The sequence below is a fragment of the Nyctereutes procyonoides genome, unplaced genomic scaffold, assembly GCF_905146905.1.
Source record: "Nyctereutes procyonoides isolate TBG_1078 unplaced genomic scaffold, NYPRO_anot_genome, whole genome shotgun sequence".
NCBI lineage: Eukaryota > Metazoa > Chordata > Mammalia > Carnivora > Canidae > Nyctereutes > Nyctereutes procyonoides.
This window is the reverse complement of record NW_026575156.1, coordinates 1067501-1091935: the sequence shown is the minus strand read 5'-3', so window position 1 is coordinate 1091935 and position 24435 is coordinate 1067501. Positions and strand designations below refer to the sequence as shown.

At 32.2% G+C, this 24435-nt stretch overlaps 1 pseudogene; it reads right to left on the bottom strand.

The window, feature by feature from the left end:
- LOC129502276 (40S ribosomal protein SA-like) overlaps window positions 1-24435 on the bottom strand; it is a 179117-nt pseudogene that overhangs the window by 154229 nt on the left and 453 nt on the right.

The following is a 24435-nucleotide window of genomic DNA, read 5'->3' as shown; positions in this document are numbered from 1 at the left end:
GGCTCTCTATTCTGCTCTGTTGATCTATTTTTGTGTCATTACCATACCGTTTTGATTACTATGGTTTGTAGTATATGTTGAAATCTGGGCAGTGATATCTCCAGTTTTGTTGTTCTTTCTCATGATTGCTTTGGCTATTTAGGGTGTTTTGTGGTTCTATAAGAAATTCAGGATTATTTGTTCTAGTCTATGAAAAATATGGTTGGTATTTTGCTAGGGATTGCATTCTATCTGTAGATGGCTTTGGGTAGCATCGACATTTTAACACTATTTGTTCTCCCAATTCATGAGCATGGAATATCTTCCCATTTATTTGTGTCACCTTTAAATTCTTTCATCTTTTTTTTTATTTTTTTTTTTTTTAGGATTTTATTCATGAGAGACAGAGAGAGGCAGAGACATAGGCAGAGGGAAAAGCAGGCTCCTCATAGGGAGCCCAAAGAGGGACTCCACCCCAGAAGCCTGGGATCATGCCCCGAGCCAAAGACAGACACCCAACTGCTGATCCCCCCAGGCGTCTCTCATCAATGTTTTTTATAGTTTCCAGAGTACAAGTCTTGCCCTTCCTTGGTTAAATTTATTCCTAGATATTTTATTCTTTTTGATGTAATTATTAATGAGATTGTTTTCTTAATTTCTCTTTCTGCAGCTTCATTATTAGTGTATAGAAATGCAAAAGATTTCTATAGATCGATTTTGTACACTGTAACGTTACTGAATTCATTTATCAATTCTAGTAGTTTTCTGGTGGAGTCTTTAATAGTTTTCTATATATTGTGTCATGTCATCTGTAAGTTGTGAAGCTTTACTTCTTCCTTACCAATTTGAATGCGTTAATTTCTTTTTCTTGTCTGATTTCTGTGACTAAGATTTCCAGTACTATCATGAATAAAAGTGTTGAAAGTGGATATCCCTGTCTTCTTCCTGTCCCTATGGGAAAGCTCTCAGTTTTCTCATTAAATATGATGTTATTTATATGTTTTTCATATATAGCCATTATTATTTTGCATTACGTTCCCTTTAAACCTACTTTGTTAAGGGTTTTTGTCATGAATGGGAGTTTTACTTAGATGCTTTTTCTGTATTATTTAATATGATCATATGATTTTTATCCTTTCTCTTGTTGATGCGATGTATCACAATGATTGATTTGCAAATATTGAATAAATCCCTGATTGTAGTGGATGATTTTGCTATTGTATAGTTGGATTTGGTTTGTTAAAACTTTGTTGAGGATTTTTGTATCTATATTAATTAGAGATATTAACCTGTAGTTCTCTTTTTTTTGTAGAGTCTTTATCTGCTTTTGGTATCAGAGTAATGCCTACTTCATAGAATGAATTTGGAAGCTTTCCTTTCTCTTCTATTGTTTGGAATAGTTAAGAAGAATAGATATTAACTTCTCTTTAAATGTTTGGCGGAATTCACCTGTGAAGCCATCTGGTCCTAGGTTTTTGTTTGTTGGGAGCTCGATCCATTTTCATTGCTGGTAATTGATGTGTTCAGATTTTCTATTTCTTTCTGATTCAATTTGGAGAAGTTACCTGTTTCTAAGAATTATCTATTTCTTTTAGGTTTTACCATTTTTTGGCATATAGTTTTTCATAATATCCTCTTATAAGCCTTTGTATTTATGTGGTGTCAGTTGTTATTTCTTCTTTTCCATTTCTGATTTTATTTATTTATTTAAATCCTCTCTCTTTCTCTCTCTTTGTTGATGAGTGGGTAAATGATGATCAGTTTTGTTGGTCTTTTCAAAGAACCAGCTCATGGTTTCGTTGATCTGTTTTATTGTTTTGTTATTGTTTCTATTTTGTTTATTTTGCCCTAATCTTTTTGTATTTCCTTCCTTCTACTGTTTCGGGGTTTTGTTTGTTCTTTCTTCCTTTTTTAGCTTCTTGAAGTGTAAGGTTAGTTTGTTTTATTGAGATTTTTCTTGCTTTTTGAGGTAGGCCTATATTGCTATGCCCTTCCCTTTTAGAACAACTTTTGATGCATCACAAAGATTTTGGACCATTGTGTTTTCATTTTACTTGTCTCCATGTATTTTGATTTCTTCTCTGATTTGGTTGACCCATTCATTGTTGAGTCACATGTTATTTAACCTCCAAGTTTATGCTCTTTCCAGATTTTTTTCTTGTGATTGATTTCTAGTTTCACAATATTGTGGTCAGAAGATACATGGTATGACATGATTTTTTTTGAAATTGTTGAGACTTGTTTTGTGGACCAATATGTAATCTATTCTGGAAACATTCCATGTGCACTTGAAAAGAATGTGCAGGGATCCCTGGGTGGCGCAGCGGTTTAGCGCCTGCCTTTGGCCCAGGGCCCGATCCTGGAGACCCGGGATCGAATCCCACGTTGGGCTCCCGGTGCATGAAACCTGCTTCTCCCTCTGCCTGTGTCTCTGCCTCTCTCTCTGTGTGATTATCATAAATAAATAAATAAATAAATAAATAAATAAATAAATAAATTAAAAAAAAAAGAAAAGAATGTGCATTCTGCTGCTTTAGGATTAAATGTTTCTGAATATATCTGTGAAAGCCATTTGGTGTCATGTGTCATTTATTATTTTTTTAAATTTTATTTATTTATGAGATACACAAAGAGAGAGGCAGAGACATAGGCAGAGAGAGAAGCAGGCTCCATGCAGGCAGCTCAGTGTGGGACTCTATCCCTGGGGCTCCAGGATCACGTCCTGAGCAGAAGGCAGATGCTCAACTACTGAGCCACCAGGCATCCCATAATGTGTCATTTAAAGCCACTCTTTCCTTATCGATATTCTCTTTGGATGATCTATCCATTGATATAATAGAAGTTAGGTGGTAAAGCCCCTACTATTATTGTGTCACTATTGATCACTTCCTTTAGGCTTGTTATTAGTTGCTTTACATATTTGGGTGCACCCATGTTGGTTGCATTAATATTTATCATTGTTATATCATATTGTTAGATTGTTCCCTTTATGATTATGTGGTGTCCTTCTTTGTCTCTTGCTACAGTCTTTAATGTCTATTTTGTCTGATATAAGTATTGCTACTCAGCTTTGTTTTCACTTTCATCTGCATGATAAATGCTTTTTCATCCCTTTATTTTCAGTCTGCATGTGTCCTTAAGTCTGAAATGAGTGGATTGTGGGCAGCACATAGATGAGTCTTGCTTTTTTATCTATTCCTTCATCCTATGTCTTTTGATAGGCACATTTAGTCCATTTACATTCAAAGTAGTTATTGATAGGTATGTATTTATTGCCATTTTGTTACTTGTTTTGTGGTTGTTTGTAGTTCTCTGTTTCTTCCTTCTCTTGCTCTCTTCTCTCATGGTTTGCTGCCTTTTTAATATACTTGGAGTCCTTGCTCTTTATTTTTTCATATCTATTACTGATTTTTGATTTGTGGTTACCATTAACTTTGTATGTAACATCTTCTGCATATAGCAGTCTATATTAAGTTGATGGTGCCTAAAGTTTGAACCCATTCTATACTCCTCATTCCTACCTCCCGCAAAGAAGTTTTATCTTTGTATATTTTATGTTTATTCCCCCTTCTGTTGGCCCCAGAGGCTGGCATTAAAACTGCTTGGTTTCACTGATGAAATGGGTAGGTGAGAATTGCAGTCACCTTAGTTAACTGAGCATTTTTTCTGCAGTATAGTGATTGAAATGTGGCAATATCAGCTCCAAATTGATCATATTTCTTTTCAACTTCAATTCACAGAGAGCTGAGTAGCTGCAACCTGCAAATTGTATAAGCACATGATGTAGCAACACTTAAATTATGTATTTTAATATTTTGATGACCTGGAAATTTCATATACTAATCATATAAAATGTTTTTTTATTGTATCTAAATTATTTTAATCAGTAACAAATCTTATTTTAAATGTAATTCTTCATGATTAAGATTATAGACTTTCACATAGTAATAGAAGTAATCAGTGAGTAAATTAGGAACAATAATTTGTAGCTTTCTTATTTTCTTTATATATAGAATATTACTTAAATCTATGGTTAGACAAAACACTGCATTGTTATGATAATAATGTAGATGATTATCAGGCTATTTAAGTGAAATAAAATTATTCACAGTATTTCAAGCATTTGGGATAAATAAATTTAAGAATATAAAAGTGCATCTAAGTAAATGGCACTGCATCAAGCCTACTATATTTAGAGATGCCAGTTGATTAAAAGAAATCTCTTTCTTCATAACAACTTTTTTTTGTGATTAACAAATAGAAAACGCTTTCTACTCCCATATAAATACAATTTGTAAATAAATTTATAATTTTGAATATGTATCTTTCACAATTAAAGTAATAAACATATTTTCATGCATTACAATAATTATATCATTTATATTTTTCAGATATAAGGTATTTTTGATTTGTTTGTGCTGTGTTATTAAGCTTCATATGAAACATTATGGTAAAAAATCCCTGGTATTACAAATTAAAGCATTTCATAGAATTATTTCAGTAAGCATTTATTGAGTGTATAAGACTCATTTTTTTAATCATGTATATAAGGTATTGCACTAGGGTCTTTGGGGATTACAAACATAAATTTAACACAGATTATCACTGCTTAGAACTCTACACTCACATAAGGGCGACAAGTTCTTTCTGTGTGGAATTTAATGTAACACTCATGACTCCTAAATATGAATTATTGATTATGAATTTCAAATAAATATAGTTTTTTATTCTGGGTTTTCCCCAAGTAGAGTTCGAGGCAGAGAATTGTATGAGAGTAGTGCATTTGGAATGATAATGATGTGATACCAGAGAACAGAAATGAGAGACATAATAGTAAAACAGGAAGAGTCGTACAAAGACTTACTGTGAGCTACCCCTATACACCACAATATTCTCCTATCCATGAAGTGGCTACCTTAATGAGATAATACCACAGCTACAGGGCCAACTTCACTAATTAATAGTACATTTAAAAAATGTTTTTTTAAAGCAATGATAAATTTTATTTTTAACAAAAGAAACAAACAAAAATACACAGTCATATCCATAGATAATACAGATTTAAAAGTTAAATATGGACACATGTATGAATGTACAGGTAGTATAGACTAAAAGAGATAATATTGGTTGATTAATAAAATAAATACTTATTGAATATCCACTGTGTGTCTAAACAATCTCAGAATTCTAAAAATCCAAGAAATTTCCTCCTTAGTTAATATATTGATGTTTATTTATATATTAATAAGAGTTCTATTTTATTTGTACTCTATCAATTATCAAAGCAGTGGCATCAACATTATATTGTGATTCTAACATTTAAAGAATTCTTGAATTTAACCTTACAATTGACAGATATTCTAGGGCACATCTGGAAATATCAATTTTCTTTTATTAAGCATTTATCTTTTCAGTGATATCTGTTATGCCATGAGTCATTCCTGACAAGCAGTGCTCTTGGGTGAAACATGTTTGCTTTTCATGTCACCCTGAAAATCTCACAGAGGAAGGTTTGACAGGTTATATATATACTGTGTTCTTAACGGTTTATTTTATGTTATTTAATGTAGTTTTTACATTTTAACAATTCCTACTTTTAAAAGACAACTTCCTTAAAGGTATCGTAAAGTATCTTTTTAACATTAAAGGTTCAGAGCTACATATATTTAAGTTTTCTATGACCTTATAGTGCCACATATTTTTAGGGTATTTGATTAAAAGCATGAAATGTGGGACACCTGGGTGGCTCGATGGTTGAGCACCTGCCTTTGGCTCAGGGTGTGATCCTGGGGTCCCGTGATCGAGTCTGACGTCGGACTCCCTGCATAGAGCCTGCTTCTCCCTCTGCCTGTGTTTCTGCCTCTCTCTCTGTGTTTCTCATGAATAAATAAATAAAATATTAAAAAAAATAAAGAATGAAATGTATACTTTCATTGTTGCACAAATAATAAAAAAAATCACTTTCTCTCTTGCTTGCATCAATATAAAAATAAAACTCCTGTATTTAAAAGAAGAAAAATAATATATATTTTGGGAAAATTTTCCTAAGTTTTTTTTAATGAAAAAATGATTTATTTAATTTAAAATTGTTTTGATAATCTTCCAAAAGTAGTTCTTATGTTTGATTAGTAACACCTCACAGTTTTGTTGATTTTATGATTTCAATATTTGAGAGCTTATTATCAAAATAATAAATAATAAGTACCATTTGTTACCACTTTCTGTGCCCAGCTTAGATGGTCTGCAGTTTGTCAGATGTGTGCCGTTATGAAAAATATTCAAACTCTAAACATCTCAGTTTCTTTATTTGTAATGTGGTGATAATAACTGTTTTTATGTCAGAATTATTAGAAATCATGTAATTATTTCAAATAAATTTCTCAGAATACTTTCTGAGAATTTTGCAGTAAAGGACAACTATTATGTTTATATATTGGAGATAGCACTTTCCCTTATATTTTACTTTCATTATCACTACTTTTTAAAGCTCAAGTGCTTTTACTTTAAACTGGTTTAAAAGAGACAATATTTTTTCCCCTTTCTAATGTTGTATACTTCTTTCACTTTTTTTAAAACATAGTCTTTACTAAAAAGCAGTATCTCACTTTAAATGTCTTTTAATGATAAAAACCATAGTGAGTGTACTGAATCAGTGATAATAAAATCTATGCAAGCCTTTTGGGTTGTCTATTTGACAGGAAGAATTTTGGCTTAGCTGTCTCTTTCAGCCTTAATGCCAAAAACCCTCTGAACTGTTTGATTTCAGCTTTATTTTTTATTTCCCAACTAAGTTCTTCACATCTCTAGATCTTGTTTGTGTGAAACATATCTCTTGCCTTTTACCTGTTATCGTGCCACCCAATAGATAAGTCTTTTGAATTACTATACGTCCATTAACAAATTGCATCTCTTGATCTGCCATCTTGTACAAACATATCATCCTATTTCATGGAGCTTTGGCATAATATAGTTCTTATCTCAGATTACTCAATAACTCAAATATATTCCATATTGGAAATCAAAATTGAAGGAATAATGTGTATATATGGCTAGGAAGATGGGAAGGAAAAAGGGGAAGAGATACAGAAAAAGAGGAGACATCATAGTTAGCTATTCTCCAAAAGCTTCTTATAAAAATTAGCAACAAGTTTGGTCACTTGGAACATGCTAGAATGTAAGACTAAGCTATGAAAAACTCTAAATTATAGCTAAATTACAGAAGGATTTAAAACTAAAAGTTTGCTTTTGAGAAAATCTGTCATTTTCTAAATAAATAAATGCACTGACAGGGATCCCTGGGTGGCGCAGCGGTTTAGCGCCTGCCTTTGGCCCGGGGCGCGATCCTGGAGACCCGGGATCGAATCCCACGTCAGGCTCCCGGTGCATGGAGCCTGCTTCTCCCTCTGCCTGTGTCTCTGCCTCTCTCTCTCTCACTGTGTGCCTATCATAAATAAATAAAAATTAAAAAAATTAAAAAAAAAAAATAAATAAATGCACTGACAAAAGTTTTATGGTTCAAAGTAGAGAAATTGGATCTCTGGGTGGCTCAGCAGTTTAGTGGCACCTTCAGCCCAGGGCGTGATCCTGGATTCCTGGGATAGAGTCTCACATCAGGCTCCCTGCATGGAGCCTGCTTCTCCTTCTGCCTGTGTCTCTGCCTTTCTCTCTCTCTCTCTCTGTTTCTCATGAATAAATAAATAAAATCTTAAAAAAAAAAACAAAGTAGAGAAATTTTTCATGATACTACATGAAAACATATATTGTAATTATTTATGTAAATTTCAAGATAAAGGAAATCATTTTCCAACTAAGTTGAATACCTAACAAATTGCCTCTACTGTTTCTTGAGAAAGCTCAGAATAGAGAGATATATCTAGGTAGGAGCAGCCAAATTGCAATTCTATTTAATAAAATTCTAAGTCATAGTCTCTTTATTTAACACTTATAGATTTTGCCAAGCAATGAAATAATTTTCATTTTTATTATAGTACTTAAGCATAGAATCTTCAGTAATAAAGCTTGTAAATGTTTAAGAGAACACATTCTGGTCTACTGTCACTGCTCTTAATTTTCTATAAGTCTTGCTGAAATTCTTTTAAAGACCTTGCTAAGAAAAGTGGGCTTTCTCCCTCTGATATTTCCAAGTATTTGATTCTGAAAAATACTAAACTCCCTCTGTTGAGGTGTTTTTTATATGTTGAAGCTTTTAATTATATAATGTGGAAGATTATTTTTAAGATAGTGTTAACTGGAATAAAGGATTCATGCTTTCACTCTTGAACTCCTTAAACTTGAAAGTGCTCTTAAAATATTGAAGGTTGTGGGCAGTTGGGCAGCTGCCTTCAGCTTAGGTCGTGGTCAGGGAATCCAGGATCAAGTCCCTCATTGGGCTCCTGCGAGGAGCCTGTTTCTCCCTCCTGTGTCTCTGCCTCTCTCTGTGTGTGTGTCTCTCATGAATAAATAAATAAATCTTTAAAAAAATATTGAAGGTTTCTTCTAAATAAATACATGAGCTTATAATTAATGTTCATATGACGTTTCATTTGACACCCAGTAAAACTTATTCATAAAGCAAACAAAATAGAATGATAATAACATTCAGTATTAATAGTGACTATTGTATCACCTTTAAATGAAGTTTTAACTTAAAACTATCAAATGATATCTATCTAGTTTTCTCATGTATATGTAAATGTCCTATTTATAATTGTAAAAATGTTTAAAAATATTTATAAATAAAACATCCACGTTGGTTCATGACTGAATAGTTTTTATAAAAATAAACTTTCTGCTGAAAACACTAAGAGCTAGAAGATACACAAGAATACTCTTAAGGAATATAGGAAATTTTTTAAAAAGACAAAATGTGAGGGATCAACAGATCAACAGAAAAGGCACTTTTTTTTCCTCTTTAAATAAATTTACTAATTTTCCAGCAAGAAAAATAGAGTCTAAGAAGAACGATACTTTTTGAGATTCCACTAGCTGCATCTGATATTGTTGATAGGTTGAAGCTAAGAGTAAACAAGGCACCCAGATCTTAAAGAGAAGAAAACCCTGTTCAGCCAAGAATTCTCCATGCATAGAATCTTCCTGAGTCATTTGTCAGTTTCTAAACTGAGCATGTATGAACAGGAGCTACAGTATGAAGAAAACAATCCCTGGGTTGCAAAAGAACTAAGCAGAGAGTTTAATAGTCTGGGTCTGAGGAGCACAGATTAAAGTACAGGGCATGCCATAGTGCAGTCATTTGGGCTTTTTAAAAGAGCCCACAAGATCTAAACTTTAAGGCTATGTTCTAGGAGTGAAATCTATATCCATGGACTAAGATGAGGCCATAAATAAAACACAAATGAAACAAACGTATTGCCTTAATTCTAAATAATAGTCAAGGGAAAATTAAACCATTCTGAAGGAAGAGCATATCAACCAATGACTAGATTTTTTAAATAAAATTGAAGAGCTTTCAATAAAAAATTTCCGGACATGCCAAAAAGCCCCCCCCAAAAAAACTCCTCACCAGGTTCAAAGTAATAAAATTTAAAGAGGGTAAAAAAAAAAAAAAAGAATGTAGGAATGGATAAACATATCAAGCAATGGTTTTCAGTCTTTTCTCTTTTCTCTCTATATATTCCAAACTGGATACTTTCTACTTATTTCTCTTCCTATTTCAAGCATGAGATAAAAAGGATTTTAAAATGTATTTTAAAAGCTTATAATGAACATATGGGAACTTGTAAAAAGGTCTAATGGTAATTTAATTAGAGAAAGCTAAAATAAGAAAGGCAATTTTCGCTGAACTATAGATTATTATTTTTCAAAGTAGTTGAAAAACTAAACCAATGAATTTAAGAAAATGTGTGAACGGGAAGTAGGATGATTTCAAAGAAGAGAAAGCCCCAGAATAGCACAGTAAAACTTAGGAATGCCAATTGAGGGGAAAATCTAAAATCTTAAAGTGCCCAGATAAAAAAGACACAGTATCTTCAAGGAGGAAAAAGAGGACTGACACCGATTTTTCAACTGAGAATATAGAAGTCAGAGACAAATAACATTTTAATGTTTGTAGGAAAAAACCCCACAAATCTAAGATTCTATAACATGAAAAATTATCCTTTAAAAATTAAGATGAAGTAGGTATTCCCAGACAACAAACAAACAGAAGCTCCTGAGATTATATTAAATAAAAGTATTGCATCAATATTTTTTGATTTTGACCACTACTATAACTGTACTATGGTAACATAGGGAATTAATCTCTTAGAAAGTATACATTGAAGTATTATGGAGTTAAGGGTTTGACATAAGCAACCTACTTTCAGAAGGTTCAAAAGATTACATGTATATTTTAAAAAGGGGAAGAAAATCTGAAAGCCCCATAATGGATACTCTTAATGTCCTAACAAATATGTTATACCCCCCTCCTATACAGTTCCAGTTCCCGCCTAAGTCTTCCTGAATCTTTGCATCCAAGAGTTTTCTAGCTACAGGACTGAGGCAGCTTCCATGAGGAAGGTTGAAGAAAGGTAATGTCCCAGATATGACCTCAATAGATAAGGAGTGAGATATGATGGACAAATTCTCTGCACTAGTTTCTGTTGCTTTGTAACATTTTACCAGAAATGTAGTTGTTTAAAATAAAATAGGTGTACTATTTTACAGCTCTATAGGTTTTAAGTGCAAAATGCATCTTGCTAGACTAATATTGCTTCTGGAAATTCTGTGGCACAATCCATTTCCTTGCCTTTTCTGGATTCTAGGCTGTCTGCATAGCCAGTAATGTCTGGGTAACACAATTTCAAGATGCTGCCTTTGATTCTGACACTTCTGCCTCCCACAAGCCCATTTCAGGACCCCTGTGATTTCTTTGGCCCACCTGGATAGTCTAAACTAATTTCTTTAAGATCAACTGATTTGTAACCTTAATTCTCCCTTGTCACATAACCTAAAATAGTTACAGATTCTGGGAATTGGAACATAGACCCTTTGACAGAATGTTCTTTTGCCTATTCCATACCCCAATGTATTTGGCCCAAAATGTGAAATTTTGAAGTGTGTCCTCAATCCCCAGTGAATTCATTCCAATTTTCCCACAATAATCATCCATTCAATTATAGAGGCTTTTGCACCTTTTTCTTGCTCCCTCTCTTACTCTACCATTTCTTTATATGTCTTCCTTGGAATTATTAAACTGTGCTTAACATTATGTTAACAAAATTATATCAGTTAAAAGCACAATGATATAATGCAATATACTGACCAGAATGGATTATCTAAGGCATGCACAGAGTCTCACACTCATATACCCTGAAGACAACAATGAAAAGATATTCTCATGGTGGGAATAAATATTCAATATCTATTTGGAAAACTTCTGGTAATAACTTATTAATATGTCAAAAATTACATTCCTTAATGTATATTCTTAAGTAAATATTAAAAATACTGAGGGAGTATAATGTAAATAATATAATTTCAAATGGGTCAGAAAAAAACAATGTGTATATTTAAAAAATAAGCAGCAGGCTTTACCATATATGTAACAGTTGGTGTTATTAGCCCACTCATACCCTTTAGCTTATTCTGGAAGTCATGTAAGTGCAAAAGTGTAGCTAAAGCATAGGTTTACAGTAGATTTGTTCATAATATACTAAACCAGAAGCAATTGCAATATCCATCAAGAGATGCAATTATAAAAATGAGAATATACAAATTAAAATAAATATACCAACTAATATTGCCATTGTATCATGTCTTTAATTACTATCATAATTAAAAATATCCAGACTCCACATTTATTTATGTGTCAAACTTAAAGATTTTTGCGTGGTATTCTGACCACTTGTGCTCTGAATTAGCCAAAACTTTCTCCCTAGTTCACATTGATCACCTCTGGTAAGACTCAACTGCAATGTCTTGCTTCTGCCAATCTCTCCTGATGGAATCTTACCATCTATCTTTATGTTTTCCTTCTTTAAAACCAGCCCTACAAATCTTTCTCATAATCCTGAATCCTCATTAATGTGCCTTTCCTTAAAATTCATACTTATAATCCGAAGAACCTTATTTTGAAACTTCCCCAATAAGATTATAGATCTGTTAAACGTTAAATTCATTTTGCCTTCCCCAGAGTGCTGAAATAAGAGAAAACAATTAAATACAACTATTGTTTATAGGGGGAGATATAAAAAGTGTACTTCACATTTGTCTACTCAGTGGTTTGGTTATGTGAGCCTGTGATGAAAGCCTAAAATTAATAATATTGATGTTGCTAGTATTTTTAAGAAATAAAATCTGTGCATCCCTATTGGTATATGATGCAGTCATTTTGTTAGACAAATTTTCTTTATCTTGTTTTATTTAATATTTTAACTATAACCTCCAAAACATTTCTTAAGTCTTCATTTTGACACACAAATTATTGCATTTATGTACAGAGGATCTGGCTTATTGAAACATCCCTTAAATGAATTACACATCCATAAGAATCATAATTATAATCACATAATATTTCTATTACATGATTATTTAAACTAGGTTTATTTTAGTATGTCTGACTTTTTTCCCTTTATTTCACCTGTAAAAGTCATGATTATTCCTGCTACCTAGTCAATGCTTTTGTCACGATGTGATCAATTCATTATATAATATATAGTACCCTCTATAATACAGATAAAATGCGGGATGCCTGGGTGGCTCAGTGGTTGAGTGTCTGCCTTTGGCTCAGGGCGTGGTCCTGGAGTCTCGGGAACCAGTCCCACATCAGGCTCCCTGCATGGAGCCTGCTTCTCCCTCTGCCTGTGTCTCTGCCTCTCTCTCTGTGTGTCTCATGAATAAAATAAAAATTAAAAAAAATACAGATACAATGCTTTAAAATAAAAATATAAATAGTGAAAGATAATATGGTGAGACAAAATAACAAGTTGCAGGTTTTGGGATTATTGTCTTAAGTCCACAAGAACAAAACTTCTGATGAATGTGTTAGTACTTTATTTTTCATTAAGGAAGCATACAGTGGTCAAAATTTGGAAACTAATATAATAAAAGTGAATAAAATAAAGCATACACCGCCCAACCATAAATATTGTTAATACCGTGTAGATTTTTCCAGACATATTTAAGTATGCTATAAATACAGATTTGCAATATTTTCATTCACTATATCTTTAACAGTTTCTCAGGTCAATACATTTTTATCTATAATTTTTCTTTAAATAATAATACTACCCAAGAATTCTCTCAACATGATTTTAGACTCTACATGGATCACTTCTGTTTGGGAAAAATTGGTCTGAGTTGCTTGTGAAAATTCATCTTATTACCTTCCTAGTGCCTTGTTCATCCTGAGTTCTTAATCTTAGTGAAGAATACGACCATAAACCCAGTAGTAACTCATGTTGAAACTTGGAAGGTGAACTTGACCCTTTCCCCTCCTTTAATGAGCAGAGGACTTGAATTTAATTGCCTTCCTTAACCCACAGTGGCATTACTGTTTTGAAAAACGACTTTCATCTGAAATTACTACCACAACTTAATTGGGTGCCATCCCACTACTCTTCAATTGATGCTTCTCTGTGCTGCTTAGAGAAATTCTTCTAAAAAAGGATCATGACTCTTTTTTGTTTAACATGCTTTATTGTTTCTCTTTGATTTTAGAATAAAATTCAAACTCCTGAAATACAGATTCTAAGTGCCATAGTCCATTAGGGCTGTTATAACAAGTACCACAGACTAAGTTGCTTATAAACAGCAGAAACTTATTGTTCACAGTCCAGGAGACTAGAAATCTGAGATTAGAATTCCCCCGGCATGGTCGGGTGAGAATCTTCTTCCAAGTCACAGACTTCTTGTATCATCACAGGGTGAAGCATACAAGTGGCAAGGGAGCTCTCTCAGATCTCTTTTTAAGGACACTAATCTTATTCATAGAGGCTCCACCATCATGATGTAAGCACCTCCTGAATTCCCATCTCCTATTACCATCATCCTCAGAGGTTAGGATTTCAATATATGAATTTTGGGAGAATACAAATATTCAAACCTTGGCACTGAGATTCATTGTGACGTATAGACCTAAGGTCCTTTATGACCTCGGACACACTAAAACTTTCTTAACATCTCTTCCTTGGCTAGGGAGCATCATACTTGTTCTTCTGTTAGACTGAAACTTTTCTTTCCAACCTCATATGAATGTCCCATCTACTGAAAAATATCCTCTGAATCCAATGGGCTTAGGTTAAGTAATCCAATTACATTTCATAGATATTGCTTGAGTCTATCTTCTGTGCTAGATTGTCAGCCCAACGAGGACAGTTTTCATGTGAATATATCTCAGAGCTTATCAGACAGCCAAGCACATAAGCACTCAAAGAATCTCCCATTATTCAAATACCTAATTAGAGGATATTATAGTTATTTCCATTTTTGACCACTATAGACAGTATTTTTACTAGTATTATATGCATATCTGATGAATTATTTACTATTTTCTAGAACTTAATTTTGACCAAAAAACTTGATGTTTGACATTTTTTAGGTAACAAGCTCAGAATGTGCTTAAATTATTAAAGGATTCCTACCGAAGTATATATGAGGCATGGGAGTGGGCTCTAAAAAATACAATACTGGGATCCCTGGGTGGCGCAGCGGTTTAGCGCCTGCCTTTGGCCCAGGGCACGATCCTGGAGACCTGGGATCGAGTCCCATGTCGGGCTCCCTGCATGGAGCCTGCTTCTCCCTCTGCCTGTGTCTCTGCCTCTCTCTCACTGTGTGCCTATCATAAATAAATAAAAATTAAAAAAATAAAAATAAAAAATACAATACTGATGTGATATTACATTTGATATCATTAGTGTTCAAAATTCCAACAGCTTTTCTAAAAGAGATTGAATACCTTTGTATTAGGATAAAAGAAAGGATAACAATTTTATGTGGAGGAGAGAGCAAAAGGTCTAAAATTAGGGGACGCTGATGTATCCTACTTCCATTATGTATATTAGCAAAGTAACAGTTTGCAGATCACCTAACCTTTCTAAGACAAGTTCTAGTTTCCACCTCTAGTAATTAGGAAGTTGCATTGATTCAACTATTAAATTCGGTATCTATGAAAGAGGTTCTCAAAAGAGTAGCATAAGATTGAAATGGATATTTAAAGAGGAATATTCTGAGAATCTAGTTCTAAGTGTAGTTGATTTGAGAAATTTCTTCACCTCTCTGTTACTGAAGTTAAATATCAGTTTAATTTTCCTAGTGGCATGGTGGAGTAAATGTGTATGTGTACATATACTATATATATATATATATATATATATATATATATATATATATATACAACTTTAAGAACAGCCGCCCATTAGAGGTTAATTTGTGATTTTATTTCAGAAAATTTCTGACTACAATTATATTATAAATCCAGTTATGCTAATTATTCCTTACCAAACTTCTATTTGTTTTATAAATATGGGTACTTACTAGTATATGATACATGATTAATATTTGAAATAATAATAACTTTATATATTGTGTGACACATTATACCATTAATATAAAATAAGTAGAATAAAAATATAAATATAATTTTTAAATTGATTTTAAACATCTGGAATCACATCTCCATGTATGTCACATGTGTACACATACACACACACACACACATATATATATATATACACAGAAACATATTTTTGTATATACATAGAAATGTAGAATTGCAGGTGTTTTCTCTTTAATTATAATTTATTTCGGGGGATCCCTGGGTGGCGCAGCGGTTTAGCAGATCGAATCCCACATCGGGCTCCCGGTGCATGGAGCCTGCTTCTCCCTCTGCCTGTGTCTCTGCCTCTCTCTCTCTCTCTCTCTCTCTCTCTCTCTCTGTGACTATCATAAAAAAATTAAAAAAAAATTATTTCAGTCAGTAAAACAATAGAACAAGTAAACATATTTTAAAAATGTATCTCAGTTAAAAAGGGAGAGGTAGAAAACAGAGGGGTATATATATTAATAATATTTCCTTGGAAGATACATCTGTTACACTATTTGCAAAATCAATGCATCATTTGCTTTGTTATAATGATTAGTGTGGGTAGTTTCATATATTAATACTGCATGAATCCATCTTTAATGTCTAGTGTTCATTTAAATTTCCCTCATTTTTTTTATTTTTAAGTTTGCAGTTTCCCAACCCTGGAGGTAAGTGTGAGTGGGGAAATGAACTAAGAAAATAATGAGGAGGGAAAATATGAACCTTAAATTTCCTGTGTATTTACATGTTCTGTGAGAGGGAACCAGTTTATATATATATATAAAATATATATATATATATTATATATATATTTCCCCACAATGTTTATATTAAAAGATGAATCATAAAGTATTATGATCAGAAGTTAGTTAGAAATGTATTTAGGGGGATGCCTGAGTGGCTCAGTGGTTAAGTGTCTGCCTTTGGCTCAGGGTGTGATCCTCAAGTTCCAGGATCAAGTCCACATCAGGCTTCCTGCGTGGAGCCTGATTCTCCCTCTGCCTATGTCTCTACCCCTCCCCCCCGTGTGTCTCTCATGAATAAATAAAATTTTAAAAAAAAGAAAAAAATGTATATAGGTATACATTTGTATTGAACAGTCTGAAAACACACAGCAAAATGGCAGTTGTGGTTATCTCTTGTTCATAAAGTTGAAAATAGTTTTTCTTTCTGTTTGTTTGCACTTCTAATTTGTCTACACCAATAATGGATTAGTTATCTGATTATAAGTTAAAATAACAGAACAAAATTGTATGCAAATGGAAATTTTACTTCTCAAATATTGTATCCTACTTTTGCTGAGATTTTGCTGGGGAAGGCTTTATGGCAGTGCTTCAATTATACTGTTTCTTTTTATCCTAACTATATTTGCATAATTATTATTTCAGTAATGCAGTCAAGATACTAAATGTTTCATGATATAAAATAAATATGAAATCCCAAACAAATGTAATGTGAAAGTCACCTGACTGTAAAGTACATGCACTATTCAGCAATGTATTTAACTGTCAAACAAAAAATTTAAATCCATAAGAGTTAACCCAAAATTTGTAAAGAGCAGAATTTGTTTGTTTTAAAGCAAAGTGTGCTGCTCACACAACCAGATTACATTTTATCATGCTTTCTGATTATAATTTTTTGCTAATTTTATGAATATTTTTGAATTATACATTTTCCTAATTTTTATGTCAAATATTGTACTTACTAAGATTATTGGCTTCCAAGTTAATAACTCTGCTTTCCTTCTCTTAGATTCTCATCTGTGCGAATTACATTTCCAATATTCTATCAATGAGTCTGCTATTTGGAAGTAGAAAAGCAGTCCATTTGGTCTGTATTACAAAGGATAATCCATCTAGGTTAGTGAGGGCTTCATTTAATTAAAAATCACATGGTGAAATATTTTATATATTTTTGTGTATTGAAGGTTCATTTTGTGCTTCTGAGATCATGAGAAATTTTCTTCAACATTCATTGTGCTAGGCTGAGTTTAACATGTTTGCCACAAAAATAAAATTGTAAAGTGATAAAGTGAATTTTGGAATTTTAAGGGAAAGCTGCAAATAAATAACAAAAAAATGGAGACTATAAATATATGCTCAACTTTAAAGTTGGGACTATAAAGTACATTCTACATGCTTACCATTACTTAAATATCATCTCTATAAATATTTCATTTGTCTCAAAAAATTGTTTCAGTGGGTGGTATAGAACTCAACAATATTTTTTTAAATGTATCAAGCTAAAATACAAAGTATTTAGAATAAAACACCTTGGTCATTTTTTAAGACAGCCAGTTCTACATGAATGTGAGAAAATTATATGAAGAGTTTAGACATTCCTCATTTATAATCTCTGCGGTAGGGAGCTTCTGAAATGGATCCCAATGTTCACCACCCCCTGATATTTATACTCTGTGTAAAACCCTCCATTTGAATACAAGCATTTGAATTATTGCTTCTAATAAATATAAAATGGCAAAGGTATGATATGTTACTTCTAAGATTAAACTACAAAAGATTGTGATTTCCTTTTTTTTATTTTTTTTATTTTTTTTTAGATTGTGATTTCCATTGTGTTCTCTTTCTCTCTCTCTCTCCCTCTCACCTTTTTGTTTCACTCTGATGAAGGAAACCATGTTGTGAATTGTGAATTTCCTGTGAAAATACCCACAAAGCAAGGAGACAAAGGAGGATTAAGATTTAATTTTTTAATTTAATTTTTAATTAAGATTTGCCAATCACGTGCAAAAACTGAATCCTGCCAACAACCACATGAGTAAGCCTAACTGGGTTCTTTAGAAGGTTTTGAAATGACTGCTGTTTTCAAGCTGCCTTGACGATAGCTCTTTGGGTAACCAAAGCCATCAGACCTAGGTAAGCAGCATCTGGCTTCCTGACCCACAGAAGTTGAGATAATAAATGCTTCTATAAGCCAGGGAGGTCAAGGATAATTTGTTATATAGCAATTGATAAATAACACAATTTTATATAAATTATGTTCTGAATTCCTATAATGACAGGTTCAACAGATAGTAATTTCCCAACAACCACACATAAAATGGAACTAATTCAAGCAAATGAATATACTTAGTTGCTCTTTTCTGTAATCACTAGGAGTGGAGAAAGAAAGGGATTAAGGAAAATGTGATGAAGTGCATATGCATTTTCTACCATGTTCATAGAATAAAATTTTTTCTCTAATTTATAATTATTTATCAAAAATTATATTTTTATAAAGAAATTCATAAAAGTTTAAGAGTTGTATGTATTGTAGAGAGTTTGGCATTCTAGATGGATTCCTTTATTTTTAGATGGATTGCTTTAATGCCACCATTATAACTTAGTTCTAACCAAGAGTCTGCTTGTAACTAGCTGGGCTTTATGTAACTAGTCTCTGTCTTATGGATGAAGGTGCTGGATGAGATGATCTTTAAGATACATAACAGTTATAAAATTCTATGGTTATGATTTCTGATTTCTTTACCCATTTTTATACATTTAATACTCATAAACTTTAGTGAACTGAAATAGAAATCATCATTGAAATAGAGATTAAAGATAGACTAGGATAAATTTAAAACAAAACAATACAACTGAACTTTCAAAGAAACCTAAAAGAGCTTTTACATAAAACATTTTATAATTAAAAGATGATTAATTAAACTATAGCTATTTTGCTTACAATATTTCTGGCTCTGTACTAATTAATATGTGTACCTGAATATTCTCAGTTTTAGATCAAAAATGATTTAAGTGACAAGCCTATAGGCACATTTATAAAAGAATGGAGTTAAGGTTTAAATTTCCATTCCCGAATCTTATAATCACAGTGGTCACTTAACATGTGTATATAATGTTAAAACATTTTACTTGGTTTTAATTCATTAAAAAAATTAATTTTGTGTTAGGGAATGAAATATTATTTAAATACTTAATAAACTACATTAAAATTAGTTAAGAACGACCAGAAAAATCTTCATCAAATAAAACTAAAATAAGTTGTATAATTATAAAAACAAAAGTTAGTTTACACTAGAAATTAACAAAAAGATTTGATAAAAGTTGTACAGATAGGGATGCCTGGGTAGCTCAGTGGTTGAGTGTCTGCCTTCAGCCCAGGGCATGATCCTGGAATCCCGGAATTGAGTTCTACATCAGGCTTCCTGCATGGAGCCTGCTTCTCCTTCTGCCTGTGTCTCTGCCTCTCTCTCTGTGTCTTTCATGAATAAATAAATAAATAAAATCTTAAAAAAAAAAGATGTACAGATAACTTACTTGTAAAGCATTTACCAGAATATTGACATATTTCTTACTAACAGATAAAAGTAAAATTGGATCATCTCTAAAATAGTTGGGATGATTACAGCTATTTCTCTTTAGTAAGAGTAAAGGATCATTGCTTTTCCTCTTAAACTACAAATTTAATTAAGATTGTGTTTAATTTAAATATCAAAGTTTTTTTAAGCCAAATAAATCCAATTCATTTTAAGAGCAATTTATGTGCTGGGTAATAAGCATGACACACTGGCTCCTCAGGTGAAGTAGAAAGATAAAGACGGCTATATTTAATTTTTAAGAGATGTGACACATAACATAATAACTGACCTTAAATAAGAAATCTCTGTGATTATATAAATCAAAGAGTTTCTGTGATATGAAATAAAGCCTCCTGGGTAACTAATATTCTGAGAGTTTTATTGCTGAAATGGAAAAAAGAAAGCTGACAGGCAATGAGATTAAGCAAAGGGCATAGAGCACACATCCTAATGCTTAACGTCAAGAGGTGATATAATGTAACAGACCCTCCTCCTTTCTAATGAACTTTCACTTACTGTTTTATCATTTCCAAGTGTTGTTTCATAAATGGAAATAAATTTTCATAGTATATATTATATTAACAATATTTGAAATTCACCAAGAAAAACTCAAGTCCTTAAAATCATATATTCATTATGTTCTTTCAAGAAACCAAAAAATAGATATTACTCAATTGCTATTTTTGTGTTTTACTCTGTACTATTTTACTGGCAGTTAAAATTTCTTTCAATATCTTGTTTAAAGGTAAATGGGGAGTATGTGCATAGTTAATTGAACCAATATAAAAGTTGATTGGCCTTATCAGCTCAATTATCATTATTTTTATCTGATCTTTTTTTTTTTAAAGATTTATTTATTTATTTATTCAGAGAGAGTGAAAGAGAGGCAGAGACACAGGCAGAGAGAGAAGCAGGCTCCATGCAGGGAGCCCAATGTGGGACTCAATCCCAGGTCTCCAGGATCACACCCCAAGCTGCAGGCAGCACTAAACCACTGCGCCACCAGGGTTGCCCTATCTGATCTTTTGATAGGAGGATGGTCAGAAACAATTGTAGCATAAACCTTGACCCCAAAGCTCATTTCACTGAATTAAGAAGCAAAGCTATTACTGAGAGAGCTCATACTTTGAAGAAATTAAGCACATAATTAGTAAGTGAATATATTAAATCTAAAGCATTTACAATTTTTGAAATGTTAAAATATATAGCCACTTATAAAACACTCAGATTGTTATAATCAGATCACATCCGGGTTCTTGGTGGTGGTGGTATATTGTGATTGGTGATGCTTTCATAATTAACTAAATATGTACAACAAAATAAACAGGCCAAATATATTTCAACTTTTGTATACTTTCATTTTTCTTTTCAATATTGTTTGCTGAAAATTTTAAAATATATTTCCTCAGATCATCTTAAGGTATGCAAATGCATACTTCTATTGAGAATTTTAAACCACTTTTATTATAATTTTTCCATAATTCACATTATTCTGCCCCATAATTCAATAATAGATCTTGCCACTTCTATTACTAATGAACGTGTCTACCTATGCTATCAAGTATTAAAATTATTTCTTTAAGGTTTTGCTTTAATAGCTCTAAATCTAGCCAATTATTCTATTAAATTGCTAACTTAAGACAGGCAAGGAATATAATTCAGGAACCAGAGTGCCACTATATTTAGACTGACATTTTGGTTCACTCTTTATATAAACTGAATTTATCTGATAGTTCAAGCACTCTACCTTCCCAATAGTAGACAATCTTTGACTGGCCTATAATTTCCTGATAATTCACATGTAAATATCTAACTAGAAACAGGGCTGTCACATCTTCCATATAATTCAGTCACTGAATATCAATGCAATGGTGCTTCCACCATATTCAATTATGAATAAGTTTATATGGGAATTTTGAATGCTATTAACTTATAAATTGAATATTTTGATAATACAGCATATTACTGGGTAAAATAAAAGTCAAAATTTGTTTCTATCCCTTACCTTTCTGGTTAAAGGTAAGTTTTTACTGATGAACTTTGAAACAGCCTGTAAAAACTTACAATTGAATTGATTTAACATAGAAATGAATACTCTAGGAAGCCTGGGTGGCTCTGACATTTGAACGTCCAACTCTTGATTTGGCTCAAGTCATAATCTCAGGTTTGTGGGATCAAGCCCAATGTAAGGCTCTGAGGAATCTGCTTGAGATTTCTCCCTCTCCCTCTTCCTCTGCCCCTCCCCCCAGCTCACGCTTTCTCTCTCTAAAATATACAAAATCTTAAAAAAAAAGTAATAAATACTCTGTAATATTCAATTGTATTCACTGTAAACTGACAATTAGGAATTTAAATATTATCTACAATCTTCCACAGGGCTATCACTTCCTTTCACTCTAACACATTAATGCAAATCTTTCAATACATATGTACCTATATAAGCATATATAAATATACATTCATTCATAAACTAAGACATACCAATTAGGATAAGGCTTAAAACCTATAGTTTAATAATATTTAATATTTTTAATAAATATTCAATATCACATCAGGTCTTTTTATCTGGTATTTTATCATTTTCAACACTTGCAAATCCATAAGTTTAGACTACTTTTGTGAGGCAGTGCAAAAAAAAAAAAAAGAAAAAAGAAAAGAATGAAAGAAATAGAAATTGAGGACAAGATTTATTCCTGACAAATATGACCCATGTGTATTAATTTTACAAACCAATAGCATGTGTTTGAGGATTAATCAGTTTATGATTGCATATTTTACCACTTCTTTCCAATTTTTATTTGCAATGCAAATTTGACTGAACTTGGAAACTTGCAACTCTAATCACTGTGCAAGTGTTAAGTTTCATGACGTCATTTGCATTCTGTGATTAATATGGTTAATTTACTTATTGCATGACTCATTTAATTTTTTGAGTGCATAAAAATACTCCATGACCTATATAAATATTTGGTGTTAGCCAAAAATTAAAATTACTCTTCACATATGTATCTTCAAACAATAATAGCTACTATTGAATCTCCCATAATAATTAAAATCTTATTTCTAGTAAAACACCTTTGAATTAACCCTTTTGCTCAAGAATTTTAAAATGCAAACATTTGTGAATAGCTAAGAGTAATTCTGATTTTGTTGAAAAATAATAGTTTTATTAGTTTGATGACAGGAGTCATTTTTGACAAAATACTAATATTTGTATTTCTTCTTGAAATTTCTGTAGTCTGCTTAACTTAAACATTTGAGCTTCCCCATAGCTACTGAGATGAAATATTTACAATCCTACTAAAAAACTATAATTTTTTTTGTTACCAATTATACAGGATTAAGTGAGGTTTATAACAAATATCTTATTCAGAATTTATAGTCAAATTTTGAAAGAATGTGTACCATAAGATTTTTGCATATTCTTTATGAGTTTAAAATTTGTTCAGATATTTCCTTAAGGACTAGCAATTATGCCTATTGATGGTTTTATGCCTTAGTATCTTCTTTGCCATCATTTCGAGGATATTCTTATGCTTTTAAAGTTGTCACTTATCATCTAGCCAATTTGGTTTTTTGTAAAAGATGAAAATCAGTCAATGGAAATCTTTCTAATATATATGCAATTCTTTAAGAAAATGAAGACAATTTAACCAGTAAAATGAAAAAGGAAAACTGATAAAAAAAACTCCTAAAGAAATAGAATTATTATTTTTTTGAGGAAGATACTTAAAGGCTAACAAGCAATTCTGTTGTTAAATCAATTTGAACATCAGAACCTGTCTGAAAATGCATTGTCCTTATATCAGGCAGAATTTAAGATGGCCCTTGTTCAGTGCTATGCCCATCAAAATCCCAATGACATTTATAGAGAAATGAGTAGTCAATCCTAAAATTCATATGGAATCACAAAATACTTAAATAGCTTAAACACAAATGGGCACCTGAGTGGCTCAAGGTTGAGCATCTGCCTTTGGCTCAGGTCATGATCCTGAAGTCCTGTGTCTCTGCCTCTCTCTCTGTGTGTCTCATGAATGAATAAATCAAACCTTTAAAAAAATAAACAATAAAAAATAAAGAAAAACAAAAAAACATAAAAAAGAAAGAGCTTGAAGACTCATACTTCCTGAATTTAAAACATGTTACAAAACTACAGTAATCAAAATAGTATGGTACTAGAATAAAGACGGACATATAGTCAATGTAACAGACCAGAAATAAACCTATGTTTATATGATGAAATGACTTTTGACAAGGGGGCCAAAGCTATACAATGGGGAAAAGATAGTCTCTTTAACCAATAGTTTTGGGAAAACTGGATATGCACCTACAAAAGAATAAGCTTGGATCTTCATCTTAGACTACACAGAAATCAAGTCAAAATAGGTTAAAGACTTAAATACAGCATATGCAAATATAAAACTTAGAAGAAATCATGGGGAAAAATCTTCAACATTGGTCTCGGTGATAATGTCTTAGATATGACAGCAAAAGCATTAACAATGAAAGAAAAAACAAACAAATGTGACTTTATCAAGCTAAAAACCTTCCGTACAGCAAAGGAAACAACAGATGAAAGACAACCCAGGGAATGGAAGACAATATTTGCAAACTGCGT